This window comes from Eptatretus burgeri, chromosome 2 (assembly GCF_056783735.1).
Source record: "Eptatretus burgeri isolate ZD-2024b chromosome 2, Ebu_testis_v1, whole genome shotgun sequence".
NCBI classification, from domain to species: Eukaryota; Metazoa; Chordata; class Myxini; order Myxiniformes; family Myxinidae; genus Eptatretus; species Eptatretus burgeri.
This window is the reverse complement of record NC_140962.1, coordinates 91557319-91572743: the sequence shown is the minus strand read 5'-3', so window position 1 is coordinate 91572743 and position 15425 is coordinate 91557319.

Genomic DNA, 15425 nt, shown 5'->3' with positions numbered 1-15425 from the left:
GCAATGGATCACGAAAATGTAAACAAGACCATGAAAGGAATAGAATGACGAGCCCCCTCCTCGCCCGTCAAAGTGATGGACACATCGAAAGTGACCTCTCCATCTCCATATCACCAACAAAGGAAATGAATGAAGTATTTTTACCTTCCTTGAACCTCGAAATGTCAAGAATGGTTGCTTCCATATGTGGAATCCAGAGCACGAGCAATTGGAAAGCACCTTTGAAGGCAATGGATCATGAAAATATAACGAAGCCCATGAAAGGAATAGATTGACGAGCCGCCTGACCTCCTGTCAAAGTGATGGACACTTCCGCAGTGAGTTCCATCTCCATTTCACCAACAAAGGAAATGAGTGAAGTATTTTTACCAACCTTAAATATCATACAGTCAAGAATGGTTGCATCCACGTGTGTAATCCAGAGACGGAGCAATAAGAAAGTACCCTTGAAGGCAATGGATCATGAAAATATAACCAAGACCATGAAAGGAATAGATTGACGAGCCCCCTTCCCACCCGTCAAAGTGATGGACACATCGAAAGTGACCTCTCCATCTCCATTTCACCAACAAAGGAAATTAATGAAGTATATTTACCTTCCTTGAACCTCTTAAGGTCAAGAATGGTTGCTTCCACGTGTGGAATCCAGAGCCCGAGCAATCGGAAAGTACCCTTGAAGGCAATGGATCATGAAAATATAACAAAGACCATGAAAGGAATAGCTTTACGAGCCCCCTCCACGCACATCAAAGTGATGGACATGTTCGCAGTGAGTTCCATCTCCATTTCACAAAAAGGGAAATGAGGAAAGTATTTTTTACTAACATTGAACATCACAAGGTCAAGAATGGTTGCTTCCACGTGTGGAATCCAGAGCCCGAGCAATCGGAAAGTCCCCTTGAAGGCAAGGGATCATGAAAATATAACCAAGACCATGAAAGGAATAGATTGACGAGCCTCCTCCCCGCACATCAAAGTGATGGACACGTCCGCAGTGAGTTCCATCTCCATTTCACAAAAAGGAAATGAGGAAAGTATTTTTTAATAACATTGAACATCACAAGGTCAAGAATGGTTGCTTCCACGTGTGGAATCCAGAGCCCGAGCAATCGGAAAGTCCCCTTGAAGGCAAGGGATCATGAAAATATAACCAAGCCCATGAAAGGAATAGATTAACGAGCCCCTCCCCGTCCATCAAAGTGATGGACACATCGCAGTGAGTTCCATCTCCATTTCACCAACAAAGGAAATGAGGAAAGTATTTTTTACCAACATTGAACGTCTTTATGTCAACAAGGTCAAGAATGGTTGCTTCCACGTGGTGGAATCCACAGAGCCCGAGCAATCGGGAATGTACATGAAGGCAATGGATCATGAAAATATAACCAAGACCATGAAAGGAAAAGATTGACGAGCCCCCTCCCCGCCCGTCAAAGTGATGGACACATCGAAAGTGACCTCTCCATCTCCATTTCACCAATAAAGGAAATGAATGAAGTATTTTTCCCTCCCTTGAACCTTTTAATGTCAAGAATGGTTGCTTCCATTTGTGGAATCCAGAGCCCGAGAAATAGGAAAGCACCTTTTAAGGCAATGGATCATGAAAATATAATGAAGCCCATGAAAGGAATAGATTGACGAGCCCCCTCCCCACCCAACAAAGAGATGGACACTTCCGCAGTGAGTTCCATCTCCATTTCACCAACAAAGGAAATGAATGAAGTATATTTTCCTTCCTCGAACCTCTGAAGGTCAAGAATGGTTGCTTCCACGTGTGGAATCCAGAGCCCGACCAATCGGAAAGTCCCCTTGAAGGCAATGGATCATGAAAATATAACCAAGACCATTAAAGGAATAGATTGACGAGCCCCCTCCCTGCCCGTCAAAGTGATGGACACATTGAAAGTGACCTTTCCATCTCCATTTCACCAACAAAGGAAATGAATGAAGTATATTTACGTTCATTGAACTTCTTAAGGTCAAGAATGGTTGCTTCCACGTGTGGAATCCAGAGTCCGAGCAATCGCAAAGTACCCTTGAAGGCAATGGATCATGAAAATAAAACGAAGCCCCTGAAAGGAATAGATTGACGTGCCCCTCCCCGTCCGTCAAAGTGATGGACACATCGAAAGTGACCTCTCCATCTCCATTTCACCAACAAAGGAAATAAATGAAGTATATTTACCTTCCATGAACCTCTTAATGTCAAGAATGTTTGCTTCCACGTGTGCAATCCAGAACCCGAGCAATCGGAAAGTACCCTTGAAGGCAATGGATCATGAAAATATAACGAAGGCGATGAAAGGAATAGATTGACGAGCCCCCTCCCCGCCGGTCAAAGTGATGGACACATCGAAAGTGACCTCTCCATCTCCATTTCACCAACAAAGGAAATTAATGAAGTATATTTACCTTCCTTGAACATCTTAAGGTCAAGAATGGTTGCTTCCACGTGTGGAATCCAGAGCCCGAGCAATCGGAAAGTACCCTTGAAGGCAATGGATCATGAAAATATAACCAAGACCATGAAAGGAATAGCTTTAAGAGCCCCCTCCACGCACATCAAAGTGATGGACACGTCCGCAGTGAGTTCCATCTCCATTTCACCAACAAAGGAAATGAGGAAAGTATTTTTTTACCAACATTGAACATTACAAGGTCAAGAATGGTTGCTTCCACGTGTGGAATCCACAGCCGGAGCAATTGGAATGTACCCTTGAAGGCAATGGATCATGAAAATATAACCAAGACCATGAAAGGAATAGATTAACGAGCCCCCTCCCCGCCCGTCAAAGTGATGGACACGTCCGCAGTGAGTTCCATCTCCAGTTCACCAAAAGGAAATGAGGAAAGTATTTTTTACTAACATTGAACATCACAAGGTCAAGAATGCTTGCTTCCACGTGTGGAATCCAGAGCCCCAGCAATCGGAAAGTACCCTTGAAGGCAATGGATCATGAAAATATAACGAAGCCCATGAAAGGAATAGATTGACGAGGCCCTCCCCGCCCGTCAAAGTGATGGACACATCGAAAGTGACCTCTCCATCTCCATTTCACCAACAAAGGAAATGAATGAAGTATATTTACCTTCCTTGAACCTCTTAATGTCAAGAATGGTTGCTTCCACATGTGGAATCCAGAGTCCGAGCAATCGCAAAGTACCCTTGAAGGCAATGGATCATGAAAATATAACGAAGCCCATGAAAGGAATAGAGTGACGTAACCTCTCCCCGCCCGTCAAAGTGATGGACACATCGAAAGTGACCTCTCCATCTCCATTTCACCAACAAAGGAAATGAATGAAGTATATTTACCTTCCTTGAACCTCTCTTAAGGTCAAGAACGGTTGCTTCCACGTGTGGAATCCAGAGCCCGATCAATCGGAAAGTACCCTTGAAGGCAATGGATCATGAAATTATAACCAAGACCATGAAAGGAATAGATTGATGAGCCCCCTCCCCGCCCGTCAAAGTGATGGACACATTGAAAGTGACCTCTCTATCTCCATTTCACCAACAACGGAAATGAATGAAGTATTTTTACCTACATTGAACCTCTAAATGTCAAGAATGGTTGCTTCCATATGTGGAATCCAGAGTTCGAGCAATCGGAAAGTACCCTTGAAGGCAATGGATCACGAAAATGTAACCAAGACAATGAAAGGAACAGAATGACGAGCCCCCTCCCCGCACGTCAAAGTGATGGACACATCGAAAGTGACCTTTCCATCTCCATTTCACCAACAAAGGAAATGAATGAAGTATATTTACCTTCCTTGAACCTCTTAATGTCAAGAATCGTTGCTTCTATATGTGGAATCTAGAGCCCGAGCAATCCGAAAGTACATTTGAAGGCAATGGATCAGGAAAATATAACGAAGCCCATGAAAGGAATAGATTGACGAGCCCCCTCCCCGCCCGTCAAAGTGATGGACACGTCCGCAGTGAGTTCCATCTCCATTTCACCAATAAATGAAATGAGGAAAGTCTTTACCAACATTGAACATTACAAGGTCAAGAATGGTTGCTTCCACGTGTGGAATCCAGAGCCCGAGCAATCGCAAAGTACACTTGAAGGCAATGGATCCTGAAAATATAACCAAGACCATGAAAGGAATAGATTGACGAGCCCCCTCCCCGCCCGTCAAAGTGATGGACACGTCCGCAGTGAGTTCCATCTCCAGTTCACCAAAAGGAAATGAGGAAAGTATTTTTTACTCACAATGAACATCACAAGGTCAAGAATGCTTGCTTCCACGTGTGGAATCCAGAGCCCCAGCAATCGGAAAGTACCCTTGAAGGCAATGGATCATGAAAATATAACCAAGCCCATGAAAGGAATAGATTGACGAGCCCCCTCCCCGTCCGTCAAAGTGATGGACACATCAAAAGTGACCTCTCCATCTCCATTTCACCAACAAAGGAAATAAATGAAGTATATTTACCTTCCTTGAACCTCTTAATGTCAAGAATGTTTGCTTCCACTTGTGGAATCCAGAGCCCGAGCAATCGGAAAGAACCCTTTAAGGAAATGGATCATGAAAATATAACGAAGCCCATGAAAGGAATAGATTGACGAGCCCCCTCCCCGCCGGTCAAAGTGATGGACAGGTCCGCAGTGAGTTCCATCTCCATTTCACCAACAAAGGAAATGAATGAAGTATATTTTCCTTCCTCGAACCTCTGAAGGTCAAGAATGGTTGTTTCAACGTGTGGAATCCAGAGCCCGACCAATCGGAAAGTCCCCTTGAAGGCAATGGATCATGAAAATAAAACCAAGACCATGAAAGGAATAGATTGACGAGCCCCCTCCCCGCCCGTCAAAGTGATGGACACATCGAAAGTGACCTGTCCATCTCCATTTCACCAACAAAGGAAAGGAATGAAGTATATTTACCTTACTCGAACCTCTGAAGGTCAAGAATGGTTGCTTCCATGTGTGGAATCCAGAGCCCGACCAATCGGAAAGTTCCCTTGAAGGCAATGGATCATGAAATTATAACCAAGACCATGAAAGGAATAGATTGACGAGCCCCCTCCCCGCCCGGCAAAGTGATGGACACATTGAAAGTGACCTTTCCATCTCCATTTCACCATCAACGGAAATGAATGAAGTATTTTTACCTAAATTGAACCTCTAAATGTCAAGAATGGTTGCTTCCAGATGTGGAATCCAGAGCTCGAGCAATCGGAAAGCACCCTTGAAGGCAATGGATCACGAAAATGTCACCAAGACCATGAAAGGAATAGAATGACGAGCCCCTCCCCGCCCGTCAAAGAGATGGACACATCGAAAGTGAGTTCTCCATCTCCATTTCACCAACAAATGAAATTAATGAAGTATATTTACCTTCCTTGAACCTCTTAAGGTCAAGAATGGTTGCTTCCACGTGTGGAATCCAGAGCTCGAGCAATCGGAATGTACCCATGAAGGCAATGGATCACGAAAATGTAACCAAGACCATGAAAGGAATAGAATGACGAGCCCCCTCCCCGCCCGTCAAAGTGATGGACACATCGAAAGTGACCTCTCCATCTCCATATCACCAACAAAGGAAATGAATGAAGTATTTTTACCTTCCTTGAACCTCGAAATGTCAAGAATGGTTGCTTCCATATGTGGAATCCAGAGCCCGAGCAATCGGAAAGTCCCCTTGAAGGCAAGGGATCATGAAAATGCAACCAAGACCATGAAAGGAATAGAATGACGAGCCTCCTCCCCGCCCGTCAAAGAGATGGACACATCGAAAGTGAGTTCTCCATCTCCATTTCACCAACAAATGAAATTAATGAAGTATATTTACCTTCCTTGAACCTTTAAGGTCAAGAATGGTTGCTTCCATATGTGGAATCCAGAGCACGAGAAATCGGAAAGCACCTTTGAAGGCAATGGATCATGAAAATATAACGAAGCCCATGAAAGGAATAGATTGACGAGCCGCCTGACCTCCTGTCAAAGTGATGGACACTTCCGCAGTGAGTTCCATCTCCATTTCACCAACAAAGGAAATGAGTGAAGTATTTTTACCAACCTTAAATATCATACAGTCAAGAATGGTTTCATCCACGTGTGGAATCCAGACGGAGCAATAAGAAAGAACCCTTGAAGGCAATGGATCATGAAAATATAACCAAGTCCATGAAAGGAATAGATTGACGAGCCCCCTCCCCACCCGTCAAAGTGATGGACACATCGAAAGTGACCTCTCCATCTCCATTTCACCAACAAAATAAATTAATGAAGTATATTTACCTTCCTTGAACCTCTTAAGGTCAAGATTGGTTGCTTCCACGTGTGGAATCCAGAGCCCGAGCAATCGGAAAGTCCCCTTGAAGGCAAGGGATCATGAAAATATAACCAAGACCATGAAAGGAATAGCTTTACGAGCCCCCTCCACGCACATCAAAGTGATGGACATGTTCGCAGTGAGTTCCATTTCCATTTCACAAAAAGGAAATGAGGAAAGTATTTTTTACTAACATTGAACATCACAAGGTCAAGAATGGTTGCTTCCACGTGTGGAATCCAGAGCCCGAGCAATCGGAAAGTCCCCTTGAAGGCAAGGGATCATGAAAATATAACCAAGCCCATGAAAGGAATAGATTGACGAGCCCCCTCCCCGTCCATCAAAGTGATGGACACGTCCGCAGTGAGTTCCATCTCAATTTCACCAACAAAGGAAATGAGGAAAGTATTTTTCCCAACATTGAACATTACAAGGTCAAGAATGGTTGCTTTCACGTGTGGAATCCAGAGCCCGAGCAATTGCAATGTACCCTTGAAGGCAATGGATCATGAAAATACAACCAAGACCATGAAAGGAATAGATTAACGAGCTCCCTCCCCGCCCGTCAAAGTGATGGACACATCGAAAGTGACCTTTCCATCTCCATTTCACCATCAACGGAAATGAATGAAGTATTTTTACCTACATTGAACCTCTAAATGTCAAGAATGGTTGCTTCCAGATGTGGAATCCAGAGCTCGAGCAATCGGAAAGTACCCTTGAAGGCAATGGATCACGAAAATGTAACCAAGACCATGAAAGGAATAGAATGACGAGCCCGCTCCCCGCCCGTCAAAGAGATGGACACATCGAAAGTGACTTCTCCATCTCCATTTCACCAACAAATGAAATTAATGAAGTATATTTACCTTCCTTGAACCTCTTAAGGTCAAGAATGGTTGCTTCCACGTGTGGAATCCAGAGCTCGAGCAATCGGAATGTACCCATGAAGGCAATGGATCACGAAAATGTAACCAAGACCATGAAAGGAATAGAATGACGAGCCCCCTCCTCGCCCGTGAAAGTGATGGACACATCGAAAGTGACCTCTCCATCTCCATATCACCAACAAAGGAAATGAATGAAGTATTTTTACCTTCCTTGAACCTCGAAATGTCAAGAATGGTTGCTTCCATATGTGGAATCCAGAGCACGAGCAATTGGAAAGCACCTTTGAAGGCAATGGATCATGAAAATATAACGAAGCCCATGAAAGGAATAGATTGACGAGCCGCCTGACCTCCTGTCAAAGTGATGGACACTTCCGCAGTGAGTTCCATCTCCATTTCACCAACAAAGGAAATGAGTGAAGTATTTTTACCAACCTTAAATATCATACAGTCAAGAATGGTTGCATCCACGTGTGGAATCCAGAGACGGAGCAATAAGAAAGTACCCTTGAAGGCAATGGATCATGAAAATATAACCAAGACCATGAAAGGAATAGATTGACGAGCCCCCTCCCCGCCCGTCAAAGTGATGGACACATCGAAAGTGACCTCTCTATCTCCATTTCACCAACAACGGAAATGAATGAAGTATTTTTACCGACATTGAACCTCTAAATGTCAAGAATGGTTGCTTCCATATGTGGAATCCAGAGCTCGAGCAATCGGAAAGTACCCTTGAAGGCAATGGATCACGAAAATGTAACCAAGACAATGAAAGGAATAGAATGACGAGCCCCCTCCCCGCACGTCAAAGTGATGGACACATCGAAAGTGACCTTTCCATCTCCATTTCACCAACAAAGGAAATGAATGAAGTATATTTCCCTTCCTTGAACCTCTTAATGTCAAGAATCGTTGCTTCCACGTGTGGAATCCAGAGCCCGAGCAATCGGAAAGTACCCTTGAAGGCAATGGATCATGAAAATATAACAAAGACCATGAAAGGAATAGCTTTACGAGCCCCCTCCACGCACATCAAAGTGATGGACATGTTCGCAGTGAGTTCCATCTCCATTTCACAAAAAGGAAATGAGGAAAGTATTTTTTACTAACATTGAACATCACAAGGTCAAGAATGGTTGCTTCCACGTGTGGAATCCAGAGCCCGAGCAATCGGAAAGTCCCCTTGAAGGCAAGGGATCATGAAAATATAACCAAGACCATGAAAGGAATAGATTGACGAGCCTCCTCCCCGCACATCAAAGTGATGGACACGTCCGCAGTGAGTTCCATCTCAATTTCACCAACAAAGGAAATGAGGAAAGTATTTTTTACCAACATTGAACATTACAAGGTCAAGAATGGTTGCTTCCACTTGTGGAATTCAGAGCCCGAGCAATCGGAATGTAACGTTGAAGGCAATGGATCATGAAAATATAACCAAGCCCATGAAAGGAATAGATTGACGAGCCCCCTCCCCGTCCATCAAAGTGATGGACACATCGAAAGTGACCTTTCCATCTCCATTTCACCAACAAAGGCAATGAATGAAGTATATTTATTTTTTCCTTGAACCTTTTTATGTCAAGAATGGTTGCTTCCATATGTGGAATCCAGAGCCCGAGCAATCGGAAAGTACACTTGAAGGCAATGGATCATGAAAATATAACCAAGACCATGAAAGGAAAAGATTGACGAGCCCCCTCCCCGCCCGTTAAAGTGATGGACACATCGAAAGTGACCTCTCCATCTCCATTTCACCAATAAAGGAAATGAATGAAGTATTTTTACCTCCCTTGAACCTTTTAATGTCAAGAATGGTTGCTTCCATTTGTGGAATCCAGAGCCCGAGCAATCGGAAAGCACCTTTTAAGGCAATGGATCATTAAAATATAATGAAGCCCATGAAAGGAATAGATTGACGAGCCCCCTCCCCACCCGACAAAGAGATGGACACTTCCGCAGTGAGTTCCATCTCCATTTCACCAACAAAGGAAATGAATGAAGTATATTTTCCTTCCTCGAACCTCTGAAGGTCAAGAATGGTTGCTTCCACGTGTGGAATCCAGAGCCCGACCAATCGGAAAGTCCCCTTGAAGGCAATGGATCATGAAAATATAACCAAGACCATTAAAGGAATAGATTGACGAGCCCCCTCCCTGCCCGTCAAAGTGATGGACACATTGAAAGTGACCTTTCCATCTCCATTTCACCAACAAAGGAAATGAATGAAGTATATTTACGTTCATTGAACTTCTTAAGGTCAAGAATGGTTGCTTCCACGTGTGGAATCCAGAGTCCGAGCAATCGCAAAGTACCCTTGAAGGCAATGGATCATGAAAATAAAACGAAGCCCCTGAAAGGAATAGATTGACGAGCCCCCTCCCCGTCCGTCAAAGTGATGGACACATCGAAAGTGACCTCTCCATCTCCATTTCACCAACAAAGGAAATAAATGAAGTATATTTACCTTCCATGAACCTCTTAATGTCAAGAATGTTTGCTTCCACGTGTGCAATCCAGAACCCGAGCAATCGGAAAGTACCCTTGAAGGCAATGGATCATGAAAATATAACCAAGACCATGAAAGGAATAGATTGACGAGCCCCCTCCCCGCCGGTCAAAGTGATGGACACATCGAAAGTGACCTCTCCATCTCCATTTCACCAACAAAGGAAATTAATGAAGTATATTTACCTTCCTTGAACCTCTTAAGGTCAAGAATGGTTGCTTCCACGTGTGGAATCCAGAGCCCGAGCAATCGGAAAGTACCCTTGAAGGCAATGGATCATGAAAATATAACCAAGACCATGAAAGGAATAGCTTTAAGAGCCCCCTCCACGCACATCAAAGTGATGGACACGTCCGCAGTGAGTTCCATCTCCATTTCACCAACAAAGGAAATGAGGAAAGTATTTTTTACTAACATTGAACATCACAAGGTCAAGAATGGTTGCTTCCACGTGTGGAATCCAGAGCCCGAGCAATCGGAATGTACCCATGAAGGCAATGGATCACGAAAATGTAACCAAGACCATGAAAGGAATAGAATGACGAGCCCCCTCCCCGCCCGTCAAAGTGATGGACACATCGAAAGTGACCTCTCCATCTCCATATCACCAACAAAGGAAATGAATGAAGTATTTTTACCTTCCTTGAACCTCGAAATGTCAAGAATGGTTGCTTCCATATGTGGAATCCAGAGCACGAGCAATCGGAAAGCACCTTTGAAGGCAATGGATCATGAAAATATAACGAAGCCCATGAAAGGAATAGATTGACGAGCCGCCTGACCTCCTGTCAAAGTGATGGACACTTCCGCAGTGAGTTCCATCTCCATTTCACCAACAAAGGAAATGAGTGAAGTATTTTTACCAACCTTAAATATCATACAGTCAAGAATGGTTGCATCCACGTGTGTAATCCAGAGACGGAGCAATACGAAAGTACCCTTGAAGGCAATGGATCATGAAAATATAACCAAGACCATGAAAGGAATAGATTGACGAGCCCCCTTCCCACCCGTCAAAGTGATGGACACATCGAAAGTGACCTCTCCATCTCCATTTCACCAACAAAGGAAATTAATGAAGTATATTTACCTTCCTTGAACCTCTTAAGGTCAAGAATGGTTGCTTCCACGTGTGGAATCCAGAGCCCGAGCAATCGGAAAGTACCCTTGAAGGCAATGGATCATGAAAATATAACAAAGACCATGAAAGGAATAGCTTTACGAGCCCCCTCCACGCACATCAAAGTGATGGACATGTTCGCAGTGAGTTCCATCTCCATTTCACAAAAGGAAATGAGGAAAGTATTTTTTCTAACATTGAACATCACAAGGTCAAGAATGGTTGCTTCCACGTGTGGAATCCAGAGCCCGAGCAATCGGAAAGTCCCCTTGAAGGCAAGGGATCATGAAAATATAACCAAGCCCATGAAAGGAATAGATTGACGAGCCCCCTCCCCGCCCGTCAAAGTGATGGACACATCCGCAGTGACCTCTTCCATCTCCATTTCACCAACAAAGGAAATGAGGAAAGTATTTTTACCAACATTGAACATTACAAGGTCAAGAATGGTTGCTTCCACGTGTGGAATCCAGAGCCCGACAAATCGGAACGTACCCTTGAAGGCAATGGATCATGAAAATATAACCTAGACCATCAAAGGAATAGATTGACGAGCCCCCCTCCCGCCCGTCAAAGTGATGGACACATCGAAAGTGACCTTTCCATCTCCATTTCACCATCAACGGAAATGAATGAAGTATTTTTACCTACATTGAACCTCTAAATGTCAAGAATGGTTGCTTCCAGATGTGGAATCCAGAGCTCGAGCAATCGGAAAGTACCCTTGAAGGCAATGGATCACGAAAATGTAACCAAGACCATGAAAGGAATAGAATGACGAGCCCGCTCCCCGCCCGTCAAAGAGATGGACGCATCGAAAGTGACTTCTCCATCTCCATTTCACCAACAAATGAAATTAATGAAGTATATTTACCTTCCTTGAACCTCTTAAGGTCAAGAATGGTTGCTTCCACGTGTGGAATCCAGAGCTCGAGCAATCGGAATGTACCCATGAAGGCAATGGATCACGAAAATGTAACCAAGACCATGAAAGGAATAGAATGACGAGCCCCCTCCCCGCCCGTCAAAGTGATGGACACATCGAAAGTGACCTCTCCATCTCCATATCACCAACAAAGGAAATGAATGAAGTATTTTTACCTTCCTTGAACCTCGAAATGTCAAGAATGGTTGCTTCCATATGTGGAATCCAGAGCACGAGCAATTCGGAAAGCACCTTTGAAGGCAATGGATCATGAAAATATAACCGAAGCCCATGAAAGGAATAGATTGACGATGCACCTAACCTCCTGTCAAAGAGATGGACACTTCCGCAGTGAGATCCATCTCCATTTCACTAACAAAGGAAATGAGTGAAGTATTTTTACCAACCTTAAATATCATACAGTCAAGAATGGTTGCTTCCACGTGTGGAATCCAGAGCCCGAGCAATCGGAAAGTACCCTTGAAGGCAATGGATCATGAAAATATAACCAAGACCATGAAAGGAATAGATTAACGAGCCCCCTCCCCGCCCGTCAAAGTGATGGACACATCGAAAGTGACCTCTCCATCTCCATTTCACCAACAAAGGAAATGAATGAAGTATATTTACCTTCCTTGAACCTCTTAAGGTCAAGAATGGTTGCTTCCACGTGTGGAATCCAGAGCCCGAGCAATCGGAAAGTACACTTGAAGGCAATGGATCATGAAAATATAACCAAGACCATGAAAGGAAAAGATTGACGAGCCCCCTCCCCGCCCGTCAAAGTGATGGACACATCGAAAGTGACCTCTCCATCTCCATTTCACCAATAAAGGAAATGAATGAAGTATTTTTCCCTCCCTTGAACCTTTTAATGTCAAGAATGGTTGCTTCCATTTGTGGAATCCAGAGCCCGAGAAATAGGAAAGCACCTTTTAAGGCAATGGATCATGAAAATATAATGAAGCCCATGAAAGGAATAGATTGACGAGCCCCCTCCCCACCCAACAAAGAGATGGACACTTCCGCAGTGAGTTCCATCTCCATTTCACCAACAAAGGAAATGAATGAAGTATATTTTCCTTCCTCGAACCTCTGAAGGTCAAGAATGGTTGCTTCCACGTGTGGAATCCAGAGCCCGACCAATCGGAAAGTCCCCTTGAAGGCAATGGATCATGAAAATATAACCAAGACCATGAAAGGATAAAATTAACGAGCCCCCTCCCGGCAGTCAAAGTGATGGACACATCGAAAGTGACCTTTCCATCTCCATTTCACCAAAAAAGGAAATGAATGAAGTATATTTACCTTCATTGAACTTCTTAATGTCAAGAATGGTTGCTTCCACGTGTGGAATCCAGAGTCCGAGCAATCGCAAAGTACCCTTGAAGGCAATGGATCATGAAAATATAACGAAGCCCATGAAAGGAATAGATGAACGAGCCCCCTCCTCACCCGTCAAAGTGATGGACACATCGAAAGTGACCTCTCCATCTCCATTTCACCAACAAAGGAAATGAATGAAGTATATTTACCTTCCTTGAACCTCTTAAGGTCAAGAATGGTTGCTTCCATGTGTGGAATCCAGAGCCCGACCAATCGGAAAGTTCCCTTGAAGGCAATGGATCATGAAATTATAACCAAGACCATAAAAGGAATAGATTGATGAGCCCCCTCCCCGCCCATCAAAGTGATGGACACATCGAAAATGACCTTTCCATCTCCATTTCACCAACAAAGGAAATGAATGAAGTATTTTTACCCACATTGAACATCACAAGGTCAAGAATGGTTGCTTCCACGTGTGGAATCCAGAGCTCGAGCAATCGGAAAGTACCCTTGAAGGCAATGGATCACGAAAATGTAACCAAGACAATGAAAGGAATAGAATGACGAGCCCCCTCCCCGCCCGTCAAAGTGATGGACACGTCCACAGTGAGTTCCATCTCCATTTCACCAATAAATGAAATGAATGAAGTATATTTTACCAACATTGAACATTACAAGGTCAAGAATGGTTGCTTCCACGTGTGGAATCCAGAGCCCGAGCAATCGGAAAGTACCCTTGAAGGCAATGGATCATGAAAATATAACCAAGACCATGAAAGGAATAGATTGACGAGCCCCCTCCCCGCCCGTCAAAGTGATGGACACATCGAAAGTGACCTGTCCATCTCCATTTCACCAACAAAGGAAATGAATGAAGTATATTTACCTTCCTTGAACCTCTAAAGGTCAAGAACGGTTGCTTCCACGTGTGGAATCCAGAGCCCGATCAATAGGAAAGTACCCTTGAAGGCAATGGATCATGAAATTATCACCAAGACCATGAAAGGAATAGATTGATGAGCCCCCTCCCCGCCCGTCAAAGTGATGGACACATTGAAAGTGACCTTTCCATCTCCATTTCACCATCAACGGAAATGAATGAAGTATTTTTACCTACATTGAACCTCTAAATGTCAAGAATGGTTGCTTCCAGATGTGGAATCCAGAGCTCGAGCAATCGGAAAGTACCCTTGAAGGCAATGGATCACGAAAATGTAACCAAGACCATGAAAGGAATAGAATGACGAGCCCCTCCCCGCCCGTCAAAGAGATGGACACATCGAAAGTGAGTTCTCCATCTCCATTTCACCAACAAATGAAATTAATGAAGTATATTTACCTTCCTTGAACCTCTTAAGGTCAAGAATGGTTGCTTCCACGTGTGGAATCCAGAGCTCGAGCAATCGGAATGTACCCATGAAGGCAATGGATCACGAAAATGTAACCAAGACCATGAAAGGAATAGAATGACGAGCCCCCTCCCCGCCCGTCAAAGTGATGGACACATCGAAAGTGACCTCTCCATCTCCATATCACCAACAAAGGAAATGAATGAAGTATTTTTACCTTCCTTGAACCTCGAAATGTCAAGAATGGTTGCTTCCATATGTGGAATCCAGAGCACGAGCAATCGGAAAGCACCTTTGAAGGCAATGGAGCATGAAAATATAACGAAGCCCATGAAAGGAATAGATTGACGAGCCGCCTGACCTCCTGTCAAAGTGATGGACACTTCCGCAGTGAGTTCCATCTCCATTTCACCAACAAAGGAAATGAGTGAAGTATTTTTACCAACCTTAAATATCATACAGTCAAGAATGGTTGCATCCACGTGTGGAATCCAGAGACGGAGCAATAAGAAAGTACCCTTGAAGGCAATGGATCATGAAAATATAACCAAGACCATGAAAGGAATAGATTGACGAGCCCCCTCCCCACCCGTCAAAGTGATGGACACATCGAAAGTGACCTCTCCATCTCCATTTCACCAACAAAGGAAATTAATGAAGTATATTTACCTTCCTTGAACCTCTTAAGGTCAAGAATGGTTGCTTCCACGTGTGGAATCCAGAGCCCGAGCAATCGGAAAGTACCCTTGAAGGCAATGGATCATGAAAATATAACAAAGACCATGAAAGGAATAGCTTTACGAGCCCCCTCCACGCACATCAAAGTGATGGACATGTTCGCAGTGAGTTCCATCTCCATTTCACAAAAAGGAAATGAGGAAAGTATTTTTTCTAACATTGAACATCACAAGGTCAAGAATGGTTGCTTCCACGTGTGGAATCCAGAGCCCGAGCAATCGGAAAGTCCCCTTGAAGGCAAGGGATCATGAAAATATAACCAAGCCCATGAAAG